Source organism: Branchiostoma lanceolatum, chromosome 17 (assembly GCF_035083965.1).
Source record: "Branchiostoma lanceolatum isolate klBraLanc5 chromosome 17, klBraLanc5.hap2, whole genome shotgun sequence".
Lineage (NCBI taxonomy): Eukaryota > Metazoa > Chordata > Leptocardii > Amphioxiformes > Branchiostomatidae > Branchiostoma > Branchiostoma lanceolatum.
Window position 1 is genome coordinate 6584862 of NC_089738.1, and position 12588 is coordinate 6597449.

General features: G+C 38.8%; 1 protein-coding gene across 17 annotated transcripts in view; it reads left to right on the forward strand.

Moving 5' to 3' along the window:
* Positions 1-12588, forward strand: part of LOC136423066 (peripheral plasma membrane protein CASK-like) — a 184949-nt gene that overhangs the window by 488 nt on the left and 171873 nt on the right. The window lies entirely within an intron of this gene.

Here is a 12588-nt window from a genome sequence, read left to right on the forward strand (position 1 = left end):
GCGGTTTCTCCTTAATGTTTAGTCAAGACGGAAGAAGAGTTTCTTAAGATTCACACCTAGGTCTGGTTTACACCGTGACATTTTCCGATCTCTTGTAAATTTGAAAGCAAGACCGTACCTTTCATACAACCTCCAGTCCAAATATGATTTACCTCCCCAGTGTTCTCGCCAGGCCTTTTCAGCATAGGGGCCCCCTATGCTGTGATTTGGACCCCCTATGCTGTGTTTCAACCAGCATAGGGGTGTTTCTTTCTGGGACAAACCTTGTGACCCTTCATAAATCTTATAAAAAGTTCATATTTGGCTTTAGAATGAGGCTGTGACAGAGGAAAAACTCTACTTCACAAAATTTATCCCTCAAAATGCATGAAATAATGTCTCATTGGGTTATGAATTTACAAATTTTCCGGGGGAACATGCCAGACTCCCTACTCTGGTCATGTCTTCAGCACTCCATGCGTGACTTGCACCGCGTAAAGTTGGCCTTCTGTACCTGACCTCTATGCTGTGAAAAAATTCTGGTGAGAACACTGCTCCCACATAATTTCATACGAAAAACAAAACTTTATCATATTCCATAACACAATTTCACCTTTGTTAATTTGAAAAACGGTTGATCTAATCATAGGATAAAATATAAACATTAGAAAGGGCTATATAGATGATATGTAGCCATAAGTTGGTGACGGTAAAAATTTGTTTTTGAAACTGACTTGTTTTTGAAACTAACACAACAACAGAAAATGGTGTGTTTGTTTTGTTGGTAACATGTGAAAGATATAACTTAGGGAAAGATCAGAAATCATAAAGGGAGGGTGTGTGTGATTCTACAGGAACATTACCGATCTACCTGCAGTAGTCTGGCCTCCCATCCCCTCTATGAATAATGGAAACACAGTCGCTTCATTTGTGTGAAAATGGCCAATTTCTCGGCAATCAGTGAGCGAGACAGACTTGTGATGAGCGATGGGCCCGTCTTCATCTTTAGACAGTGTCTCTGTGGCGGCCAGCAAATTGTTTTCTCACCTAGTGTTAGTAGGAGGTGCACTTGTTTAATTTCCTACTGTGCACAGTAGGAAAACGCTGATGTAAGTGAGGTGTGGGGTCTATAAAACATGATTCGGTGCTCAGAAACACATCTGGGCAGACAAGCTTACACAAAGGTCCCATAAATTTAGCCTGAGGTAAACACCAATAGATCTAAGAACACTCCGTGCAACCTGTTTTTGCTGCCAGAGAAAAGCGTAATGAAATCACACAGTCTTTTATAGCTGTGAAGAACGCCGGCGTCTTTCGTAGTTCCCCTGCGTAGCGAGCGTGAGCCTTTGGGGGATATCGGGGAAGAGTGAGAGATTACGAGGCATTGCCTTTGTGATTGGTCAGCTTATGAAATCTTGGATTAGTGCCAGGAAAGGATGCCCGGGTGTCAGGGGGTTGAAGATGGATCGCTTGATCTGAAGGGTCGGTTATCACGGATTAGCAGTGGTTCCCGCGTTGGAAACTTTGTTTGTTTTGTTGGATTTTGCGATCAGCTATCAGGATCTAGGTAACCCTGGCACACGAAAGGGTTGTGATGGTGACAAGCCCCCCTCGGGAGGTTAATTGTTAAACGTGATCCCACAGGACAGGAGGGTTAAGCTGTGTGTTTTTACTATGATTACCTAAAGCTTTCCTGACTTTACAATCCTTTATTCCTTTGTTGAAAGCAAAACAAGCTGGGTGAAATACTAGTAGTAGAATCTTGTATGTAAATATTGTCATTTAAGGCTTCTGATGCTTTTGAGAAAGAAGATTTTCTGTTTGAATTACACTTTACAGGTGGTTTAAAAGACGAGTTGTCAAAAAACTTCTTTCTTTTCTTTAGAAAGAAAATCCTTGTTTTTAAATGAACATACATGCACTATTGTCTTGTTAAGTCATTCATTCTTCCAGAAAAAGGACGTTGTAGGACATTTTTAAACTAAAGGCAGTTAAAGAAACATAGACTGGCAGGTGGTTGAGATATAGACTTCTTTTAGATTTTTCTTTTCTTGGCACACTACAAAAAATTCGAACTCGTATGTAACCTCCTTTTTTAGTCTCTTTTCTCAAACTGGACAATGTGGAAGAATGGTCCCATATGGTCAACAGTCATTACAAAGTAAGGAAAATTGTTGGTAGATTTACTACTTGTTTGTCTGCTGCAGTATTGGCAGAAGGCGTCGTCATCGGGACAACAAAGACATGGATTAAAGGAATTAAATGCAAATCTAGCTCTGAAGACAAAAGCAATATGTAGATCTATATGTGGGTGATTTTATCTAACCATTGTGGTGGAAAATGCCCCTTTTGAAACATTGGAGCCAAGTGTAACATATTGGATTCTGTATGATATTAAAATAACTTACTATACAATTGTATGGTGTACTGTATTTTGAATATTAATCGTGATTGAAGATAAAATTATACCTATCACTCAGACTCATTTTTTGTGTGTATCTAGAAGGTGTTGATTTCTGTTGAACCCACCTTTTTCTAAAAGAAGCTTTGCTATTTTTGTTTTTTTATTTGAAGGCTAACACTAGTAACATTTTGTAACCAACTGACCAACACACCATTTCAACACAGTTTATATAGATTATGCATTCAAAACTGCCTAAGAAGAACTTTGAGAAAACCAATAAAATCTGGTATTTGTGGACAGGTGGTCATTGTGTCAATGTTAGAATTATCTAAGGGACCACCAAAAAATGGTCACATTTGGGCGGGGGGTCCTTAAAACATTGTGTAGAGGTGGTCACTTGTACAGGGTTGATGTTCTTCTGTCATAAGTTTTTTTTCATATAGAGCTTAGGAGTAATATTTCTTATGTTATGGAAATCTTGTTCAAAGTTTTTATTCCATTTTCACCTATCCGCGACGATCCTTGCTGGTCCTTTGGTTAGTAGCTGTTTGGTTTGAACCCAAACGTAAGGTCGCAGCCAAAAGCTTATTACCAACAGACAAGGCAAAATGGCTGGTCTTTTCTACTGCTGGGATTACACAAGGCCTCATTTACCATAACTGGAGTCCCCGGAGGTTAGAGGTCAAGTAATTACCTGGGAATGAGTCTGTTCTCCTGTCCAGGGCAGTGTGGGGGCGGGACATAATTGCTAATTGGTGATTAGCTGCCATATGGGACTAATGAACAGCTTCTATTACCAAAGAAGTGGAAAAATTTAGTTGAAGTAAAAATAACTTCAAGAACATGAGGATGGGTTAAAAAGGTTGGAAAGATTAAGGTTATTTTTATGTTGGCATTAATGTAGATAAGTGGAAAATTTAAGTTGAGGTAAAATTAACTTCAAGAATATGAGGATGGGTTGAAAAGGTTGATATTTTTATGTTGGCGTTACTATATTTCTATTTTTTGTTACACTTATTATAAGCGGGATTTCTGGCATGTTGGTTACAATGCTCTTATGATATGAATCTTCAATGTGATGATATTTTCTGTAGTCTCTTATTGAAAAAGTCTATTTGCCTTCCCTTTTCTAGTTTCGCTCTCATTATACAATGGAGTCCCAGATATGCCATTCATATTTTCCACTGTTACTGTTCAGTTTATTATACATGTAGCTTTGGCTGAAATGTTATTTTGTACCATTCATATAAGGGATTACCCAATATGAAATCATAATTTTTGCCTTCTTTTGGTGTATTTGTCGTCCATTTTTATACCCTCAAAGTTACACAGAATCATGTTATTTTTACAACCATTTTTGAATGTAGATCTACAAATGAAAAAAAATGTTGAGTGCATGGAATTTTTCTTCAGTGAATCACTGAATGTCGATAGAACTGAACAGCTGTCAAAAATCTGTTTCTGTGACTCACGCCCTTTGACCCGATCTTATCCAATATGAGCGTCCAGACCGCAATTCATCAATATCTCGTAATCTATAAGAGGGTCGATGGCTCACCCATTTTTGGGCAGCTGGGATTGTAATGTAGTGGTTTTTGATGATTCAGAGTTGGCGATTCCCTGTAGTATTGTTAGGCAGGGCTCGAAATTCATCTTTGGGAATAGGTGCACTGGTGCACCCAACTAAAAAAATTGGGTGCACAGAAAGAATTTTGGGTGCACCAGATAAAATAAAGTTGAATGTTCTTCTGAACATAATTACAAAGTTTAACGCTGCTGCCTTTCTTAAGAACTTCAATCTGTAATTCTATAGCTAACTTTAAAATTTCAAACAAATAATACATTAAATAAAGTACAGCAAAAAGTTATTATGCTGCTTTTTATACTTACATTTCAAGAATATTCTGTATACTAGTGTACAATAGTACCTTAACCCTATAGGCTACAAAAATATATAGGTGCACCAGTGCACCCACAGTAAAAAATTAGGTGCACAGCTCCAATTTTGGGTGCACTGGGTGCACATGCACCCACTATTTCGAGCCCTGTTAGGCCTCTCGTTTGAGACAAAAGAATTAGTGTTGTAGCGAGTGATTCATCCAGAATGGCTCCGTTGGTGGCTTTTTTAGGGAGGGGCAAAAATCTATGTATCAAACAAGGGGATTGTGGCCCCTTTGAAAAGTCTTGTATAATAAAACAGCTATGATTTGCTGTAGTGTCTGTGCATTTGTCAGATAATTCAAGCCAAAATCTTTGTAAATGTATGAATAGAAATGGCAATAAATGGTAAGAAATCACAAAGAGATTCTGGGTAAATTTCAATTTTTGATGTGAAAAATCTTGTATAAAACAGCTATGGATTTGCTATAGTACTGTAACAGTGTCTGTGCATTTCTTAGATCATCTAAGCCAAAATCTTTGTAAATGCTTGAATGAGAATGGCAAAAATTGCACAAAAACTAATTTTGGTCCTGAAAGCTTCTCGACCTTGAAAAATTGACAGTTCATCCCCCATGTGATGGCCACTGACCTGAATTGTTACGCAGGTGAATCTGGTGCTATGTTCCTCGCTAAGTTCTGTTTGAGTTTGTGTTTATTAGGATCCACGATTAGCTGTGCATTTATCATACAATCTAAGAGAAAATAGTCATAGATATATGAGTAAAAATGGGAAAAGTGGTTCTAGAATAACTGATTTTGCTCCTAAAAGCTTCCCGGCCTCGAAAACTTGACATTTCATCCCCCAATGCCTGCTGACCTGAATGGTTACACAGGTGAATCTGGTGCTATGTTCGGTGTGGGGGTTAGCAGGTCACGGACTGTGGAATTCTGGGAATGGCATAGATGAAATTTCAGGGGCGACGCCCCTCTGAGATAAATCTCTGCAGAAGCTCGGAGAGACACGCCCCTCTGGAAGTAACAGCAATGCCTGAAGTATTTGGAATTTCCTGACCAGATTCCAAATATTTCAAGAGGAAAATCTCTGCTATCAAGTGCCAATCTTGTAAGCTCTAAATGTGTAAACAAATTTTGCCAGAACATGTACATTTAATATTTACACCCATATAAAAACGAAGAGTATCATAATTTATATAAATAATACAAAATGACATATGCCAAAAATAGTTACTCAAGCAACTGAATAAAATTTTGAAACAGTCAGACATTTCAGACAGCATCCGCTGTCTTTCGTCAGTGACTAAAGATAAGGATTGAAAAACCAGATTTATATTATACCAAAACTCTGAATAGATATGTTAATGAGGTTAAGACAATCTAGCATGTCTTGACGTAGTCTTCAAAAGAAGTTTAATTCAAGACAAAATGACATAGAATTAATATCGTATACATGTGCCACTTGATGCTGTAATAGTTGTAGTAATTCTCAAAATAAAAAGTCATTTGTAAATTTGACAACTTGTTTTTAACAGTGCTAGATATATGCCCTAATGATGATTTTAATACAACTTGAAACTTCTTTGATATTACATAAACATCATTAAATTTCTAACTTGACTTATGTCCTTTTCACCTAGTACTCCATCTATCCATCCATGTACATATATGTATGTATCAAACATAGCCAAGTTGAACTACAAAAGGTGTTTCCTAGACACCCTGCTATCCTAGTGGTATCCTGCATCCCTGTAGTATTCTGTAAATGCAGAAATGTTCGCAGTGGTTTTACAGTTTTGTATGTTCACGGTTTTTGCGGCGACCGTTTCACCGTGAACTTAAAAACACCGCGAACATTTTTGTCCAATACTGTAGCAGTTTGTGACTATAGCACTGCTGCAAACTTAAAACCACCGCAAACACTCAATTTTCGCCTTAGCACAAAATAAAAACCGTGCAAACTTAAGTGCATTTACAGTATATTCCCAGGGCCCAGGATTGCCATTCTAACTTGAGCGTGATGACATGAGGAAGAGATATTGATGAATGCGGTGTCAGGTTAGAATTCTCCCATCTCTCACACAGAGCCCTTCCGTGTATGCGGGGAGACTGGCAATGAGATATCTTGGTGTTGACTGTGAGACATTCCTGTTCTCTGTCTGGTGTCCGACCTACCGCAGTTGACAAGTTTTAGTGAAGACATCAGAGTTGAGCCTCCCCATTGGATCCTAGCATAAGATTAAGAAGCACTGAAACAAGGCCTTGTTAGAGTACTTACCCAAATTTCAATCTCAACAAGATTGGCAACATAAAAAGATGTTGCCATGGCGACGGTGGTCTCTGTTAACGTTTTCGTTTTTAGCCCACACGCAAATAAGGACCTCGCATAAATCATATCAGTCGATCACCTTCTCTACCAAAATAACACAAGTTGTCCAATGTACGAAAATCTTGTTTTCACAAAAAAAGGTATCGTACCATTTCCTCATAAATTATGTAAATGAGGCCCTCTATGCAAGATTTGTGTCTAATAGTGGCCACATTTACTTATATAATTAACTTCCAAATGGTGCAAAAATGAAATCCCCATCATTTACCACTATGGATCTATAGTATTTTGTCATTAATTATGCAAATTAAGTATCAATTTGCATAATTGATATCTATCAATATCTATTTCTTTCTCATTTACATATGTCATGTGTTTGAGAGTCCTATAATAGAATACAACAACAACAACAACAACAATCTTTATTGACACAACAAAAGTACAGCGACTCTCGTAAGGTCTACTTAATCTATACATACATACATACATACATGCCAACAAACAAAGTTCATACTAATGAGTTTGTTTACATACAGTCATATGGAATAGGGCAACATATTGAAATTTAGCGTGTCGTATACTTATACATTACTTGTTCTTATGTCTAAACATTCTTTGATGTATATACCTATTTGAACACAGTAAGGATTGTCTCCTCTCAGTATATAATCAAATCTATCAACAGAATGGAGCATATTGAATTGACTTGAACAATCGAAAATAAAGGTGAACAGCTTAGAGCGTTTATCCTCAGCTGATTTATTTACTGTCCTCATTAATTATGCAAATCAGATATTGATTTGCACAATTGGTATATGATTATGTAAATCATCACTTAAGCTATCTACACACCAAAAATTATGATGATCCGTCATCCCCTTCTTGCGTTATTCTCTTTCATAGTTTGAGTCAAAATCAGCTCCTGCAGTTCCAAAAAAAGCCAATAGGGGGTCCAAATCTACAGGACATATTTTCCTAACAAAGAGCTATCCACCACTTAAAAATCATGACTATAGCATGTTCAAAAGACGAGATTTGAAAAGTGAAAGTTCCCCTGCAGTACCATAGAAAGTCGCTAGGGGGCCCAAAATACAATCATTACAAAGTCTCCCACAGACCTACCCACCTACAAAATATGAAGACGGTACATCCAGGCATTCTTGAGTTATCGTCCCATGGACTTTCACATTCCTGTACAATTCCTAGAATTCTTGCAATCTGCACACAATATAGTACAAATTTGGCTCGCCCCTGAGGCGTCGCCAAAAATTCATATACACTAGAAAGTCATAAGGGTCTACCATTCAAAAATACAGGGGGTTGTTCACCTCAAATTCTGAGAAAACCTGGCTCTACTAGTACACCTTTAACCGCATTTTTCTCATGTATCCATCAAATGCAACATGGTCCAACAACTCACATCTATCCTCACGCCAAGCTAACTGAAGAACTTATGACCAAAAAAGGAAAGCTTATACCCTACCCGTTCCTTCTAAACCCCAAAATCTCTAGGTTTGGCCAAAATTTTCAAGGAAAAGAAGCATTTTAAGGTGGTACTATATTAATTCTCCCATTTTGAGCCCTCCACTGCACAATGCAACTTTTACATCTTCCCTTTTTTAGGTTTACTTTTTATTTAGCTTTGGTACTGTCTACTTCAGCTGTACCCTGTTCCTAAGGTCTAAGTGATTATGTGAAAGCCATAGGGTTCTTTCCAGTGTCTGTTTTTCCGTCCCTTGACAGAATTTTGCTGCTCAGGATGTACCAAAATTCGACCATTCTGTCTGCCATAAAACTGATAGACAGAAATGGAAACTTAGCCATGGTCATCAACAACGTTGAGAAGTTCAGTACCTCTTAAAAACTAGAAGCTACATGTACATGCCCCTACAGCCCCAAGAATTCTGACTTTGCTCTGTCAAAGAAAACGGGAGGACAGAAAAATAATTAAAGGGCTGGAACTGGAAGAAACCCCTGCTGGAAGGGCCGAAGTTGTTAGCCTGGATGCCAGACTATTTCCAGGGCTTACACAGGCCAATCCCTTGGCTCTAGGACCAATATGCCCCCAAAGAAATTCTACAACAGGCCCCCTGTACACCCAGGCTACAAAGTTATAGAACTAGAAGACAGACTCCAGGCGAGTCAGGGTTGATAGATGTAGTGGTTGAGTGCTGGAGGGAGAAGTTGTTGACTTTTCCCACATGGCAGGAGACAAGGTGGTTTACTGTGTACTGACAGGCCTAGGGAAGCAGGCTTTTATCTGAGGTTCTTAAGGTCGCAGACCACAGTATTTCACCTATAGGGATCTACATGGTTAAGGACCCCAAAGTGAGAAGCTTTGACGCTTCAAAATCTATAGAAGGGTGCACAATCAAGTTGCAAGATTTTGATATGGTTGACTTAAGGGTTCAATCTTAAAATATGTGAAAATGAGCTTAAATTTGCTGGCACGTTCTCTTTTAAAAGTCACTTTGATGTGACCCCCAGCAGAGGTCATCATACTGCAGCCGACGCATAGTAGTCGGGCGGTACCATATTCAGGCGTGAATCCAAGCCGACCGAACAAATATCGTAATCCAACTCAAAACTGACGTATTCCTCTACCATTCACCACAGTTTCCGCCTCGCTAACGTGCACAGAAGAAAAACTACGGCCTTTTCAAGCAAGGTGACGCACTACTTCATACCCGAACTACATGTGTACTATTGGGGACGGGGTTCGCGGAGAAATACTGTGTTCTGCGACCTTAACAGTGTGCCCTTCAGCAGAAAGGTGGTCTGGAAACATATTTTGGAAACAGGTCTAGCTCGAAATTCAACAAGAATTGGTGGCGTCGTGGTAGCATATTGGCAGGGTGTTTGTCCTAGAACCCAGAGATCCTGAGTTCGAATCCTGACTTGTCCCGTTGATGTTGTGCCCTTGGGAAAAGCACTTGACACAACTTTCCTCACTTCCCTTCAAAATGAGTACCTAGCTCAGGGGATCCCTTGGATAGGACGTTAAACAGAGGTCCCGTGTTTGAGAAGAGCCACACCTCGAGCATAGAGTAGGGGTCCTTCTCGGCGTGCGTCGTTCGAATAAATCCGGATATACAGCTTGTACTCTTCAGTACAAACCTGGTGTTGTTACGCCATGAGGTGGTTTACCGGGTATGCAATGCAAACAAAAAGAAACCACACCACTTTCACCGTATACATTGTATACAGAGTTTTTGCTTGATGAATAAATGGAGACAACATTAAAAATATGTACCAATCTTGCAAACAAACGTATAAAACAAAATGTATGGATAGCTTAACTGAAGAGTATTTTATCGAAAACAAATTAAAAGAACTATGGAGCTTCAATGGTTAAGCATACACCTCTAAGTTTCTTGTGGTATGCAAGCCTGTCATCCAGGGTTCAGCTTGGTTGACCTACTTTCTTAAAAGGGGGGTGGGGTTCACAAACAGGCTAACTACCGTCCTTCAGCCAAATAGACAGGTATAGTCAGCACTTAATAGCCACCTTTTTTGGACTAGGTTTCTACCCATACCTGAAACAAATCGTAAAACCCAAGTAATTAAAACCTTTAGCACACTGAAGTAGCCGTTTGGCACCCAATTCCCTATTGGTTACATAGCAGGGAGAAGGTTAAAGCACTCAAGATCATCACAATATTGCATTCCTTGCATCTTACCCTTGATCCTAAGAGCCAAGATGTGTACATTTATAATATGCCGTGAATTATGATTTACATATACTGTAATTCTTGTTTCTTTCACTGTAAGTGTAACTTTATGTTCACTGTTTTCACGGTCACCTCTGTACCATGAACTTATCATCACCATGAAAAAATAATTATTTATGATTCCAATTAGAACCATTGTGAAGTTGAAATTCAGTGAAAATGTCAATTTTCCTTAGACACTGTGAAATTCTGCTACCGTGAAGATAAAGCAAATTACAGAAGATAAATGTTTCTACACAAAGTGTGCCATTTTGCATAAACGTTTAACAGTTAGACCTTGGGTAAACAACTGTCACACCTACATTTTGTATATAACATGTTCTGCCAACCTAGATGGTTATGTGCTAGGCCTCGTTAGAAAAAGCCAATTGCTACCGAACTTATGCAATTCCCCGAGCATCGTGTTTGTCACATTAAGTTGATTTATTTCAAGAAACCCAAAACTGCCAGAGCTGTGTAATTTTCCCTAATGAATTTCTCACATCTAGGTGATTCATTCGAGTCCTTTTCCGTAAGGCATAGGCAGTCTATTTTTATTTCCCGTAATTCTTAAGGAAAGCTGTCTTATCAAAGTAATTCATAGCGAGGCAACCAAATCTTGCTTAATTGCCCTCCTTGATCTTGACTTAAGACGAATGAATAAATTATAATTTTATTCAATATTTACAGAAAAACAACCATTCATTACCTGAGCGTAGGGGGTTCTCCTGAATTCAGCTTAAAGTTGACCCCCCATGCAGACCCTCCCAAAGGAGTCACAGAACTGCCAGACTTACGTAACATTCCCCCAGTTGAATTTGTCATCTTTAACTTGTCTAAATGGGTCCCAAACTCTCTACTGTCTAGCCACATTTAGCTACATCCTGCCGAAAGAGCTGAAAAGTGCCAGACTTGCGTAATTCTCTCCCACTGTGTTTGTCACATTTAGCGGAGGTGTGTGCCCTAGAGGCCAGGGAGGCTTCAGTTTAAATCAGTCATGCTGGGCTACACAACTAGGACATTACTGTAAATGCAGAAATGTTCGCGGTGGTTTTATGTTCGTGGTTTTCGCGGCGGCCTTTTCATCGCTAACTTAAAACCACCGTGAACATTTTTGTCCAGTTCTGTAGCAGTATGTGACTATATAGCGCTGCCGCAAACTTAAAACCACCGCGAACACTCCGTTTTCGCCGTACCGCGAAATAAAAACTATGCGAACTTAACTGTATTTGCAGTACATGTACCTGTTATAATGGCTTATGGTTGTACTAAGCTATAAAATATAATTCTGTTACAAATCAGATTATGCCACATACATAACGTGTGAATTAGACTGAGAGAAAATGATAGCATTATCATCAATCTAGACGTGCTATATTTCATTATTTGAATGAAATTTGTATGTCTGTTTGCCAAGAAGCTATTATAAGTAGGGCTGGGAATACCACCTCTTTTGTCTGTTAGTATACTATATATGCAGGTTATTACAGATAAAATCTAATTTCATGCAGATATTTGAAATGTCTATACCTGCACTGGTCCATGTACTGGGTTTATAGGTGAATGTGGATTTTTGTATTGACTGTTGCGATCTACATGTATAAGAGAAATTACTGCAATAGTTTCTATACAGTTTTCACTATGAATGATCCAGGTTTGAGCTTTGCAGGTGAAATTTGTCTTTTGCAGCGGATATTATTTTCGTCATGAAGGTTATGTTTTCACTCAGTAGCATTTGAAAGTAGGTATGTTTGGATGTATGTATGAGGTTTAGGAACATATCTCAAGAAGCTATCGATGGATCGTCATGAAACTTGGTATGTGGTTAGGTCACGTCTTGTTGAAGAAATGATAAGATTTTGGGCCCCCTGGTATCTTTTCTTGATACTGCAGCAGGACTTCCAGTTTTGATATCTCGTGTTCTATGCAAGCTATGGTCACGATTTTTGGGTGGTAGATGGCTTGTGTGCTCGGGAAGAATTGACATAAGTTTGGGCCCTCTAGCTGCTTTCTTTGGAACTGCAGTAGGCATTTGATTTTAAATTTTACCTGTGCCAGTGCATGTATGCAGAAAGAAAGTACTGTATTGCAAAACCTGCGAAATGTTGCTTAGTTTAGATATACAGTAGTAGGTAACGTAAAATTATCTGAAGAATTCTATTTTGCAGAAGTAGGTTACACTGCTTGACCTTTGATATAGAAAGAGAGACCTACTGTATTCCAAGCACACACCCCTATTAACTAAGTAATCACAGCTGAAGGAGGTACAT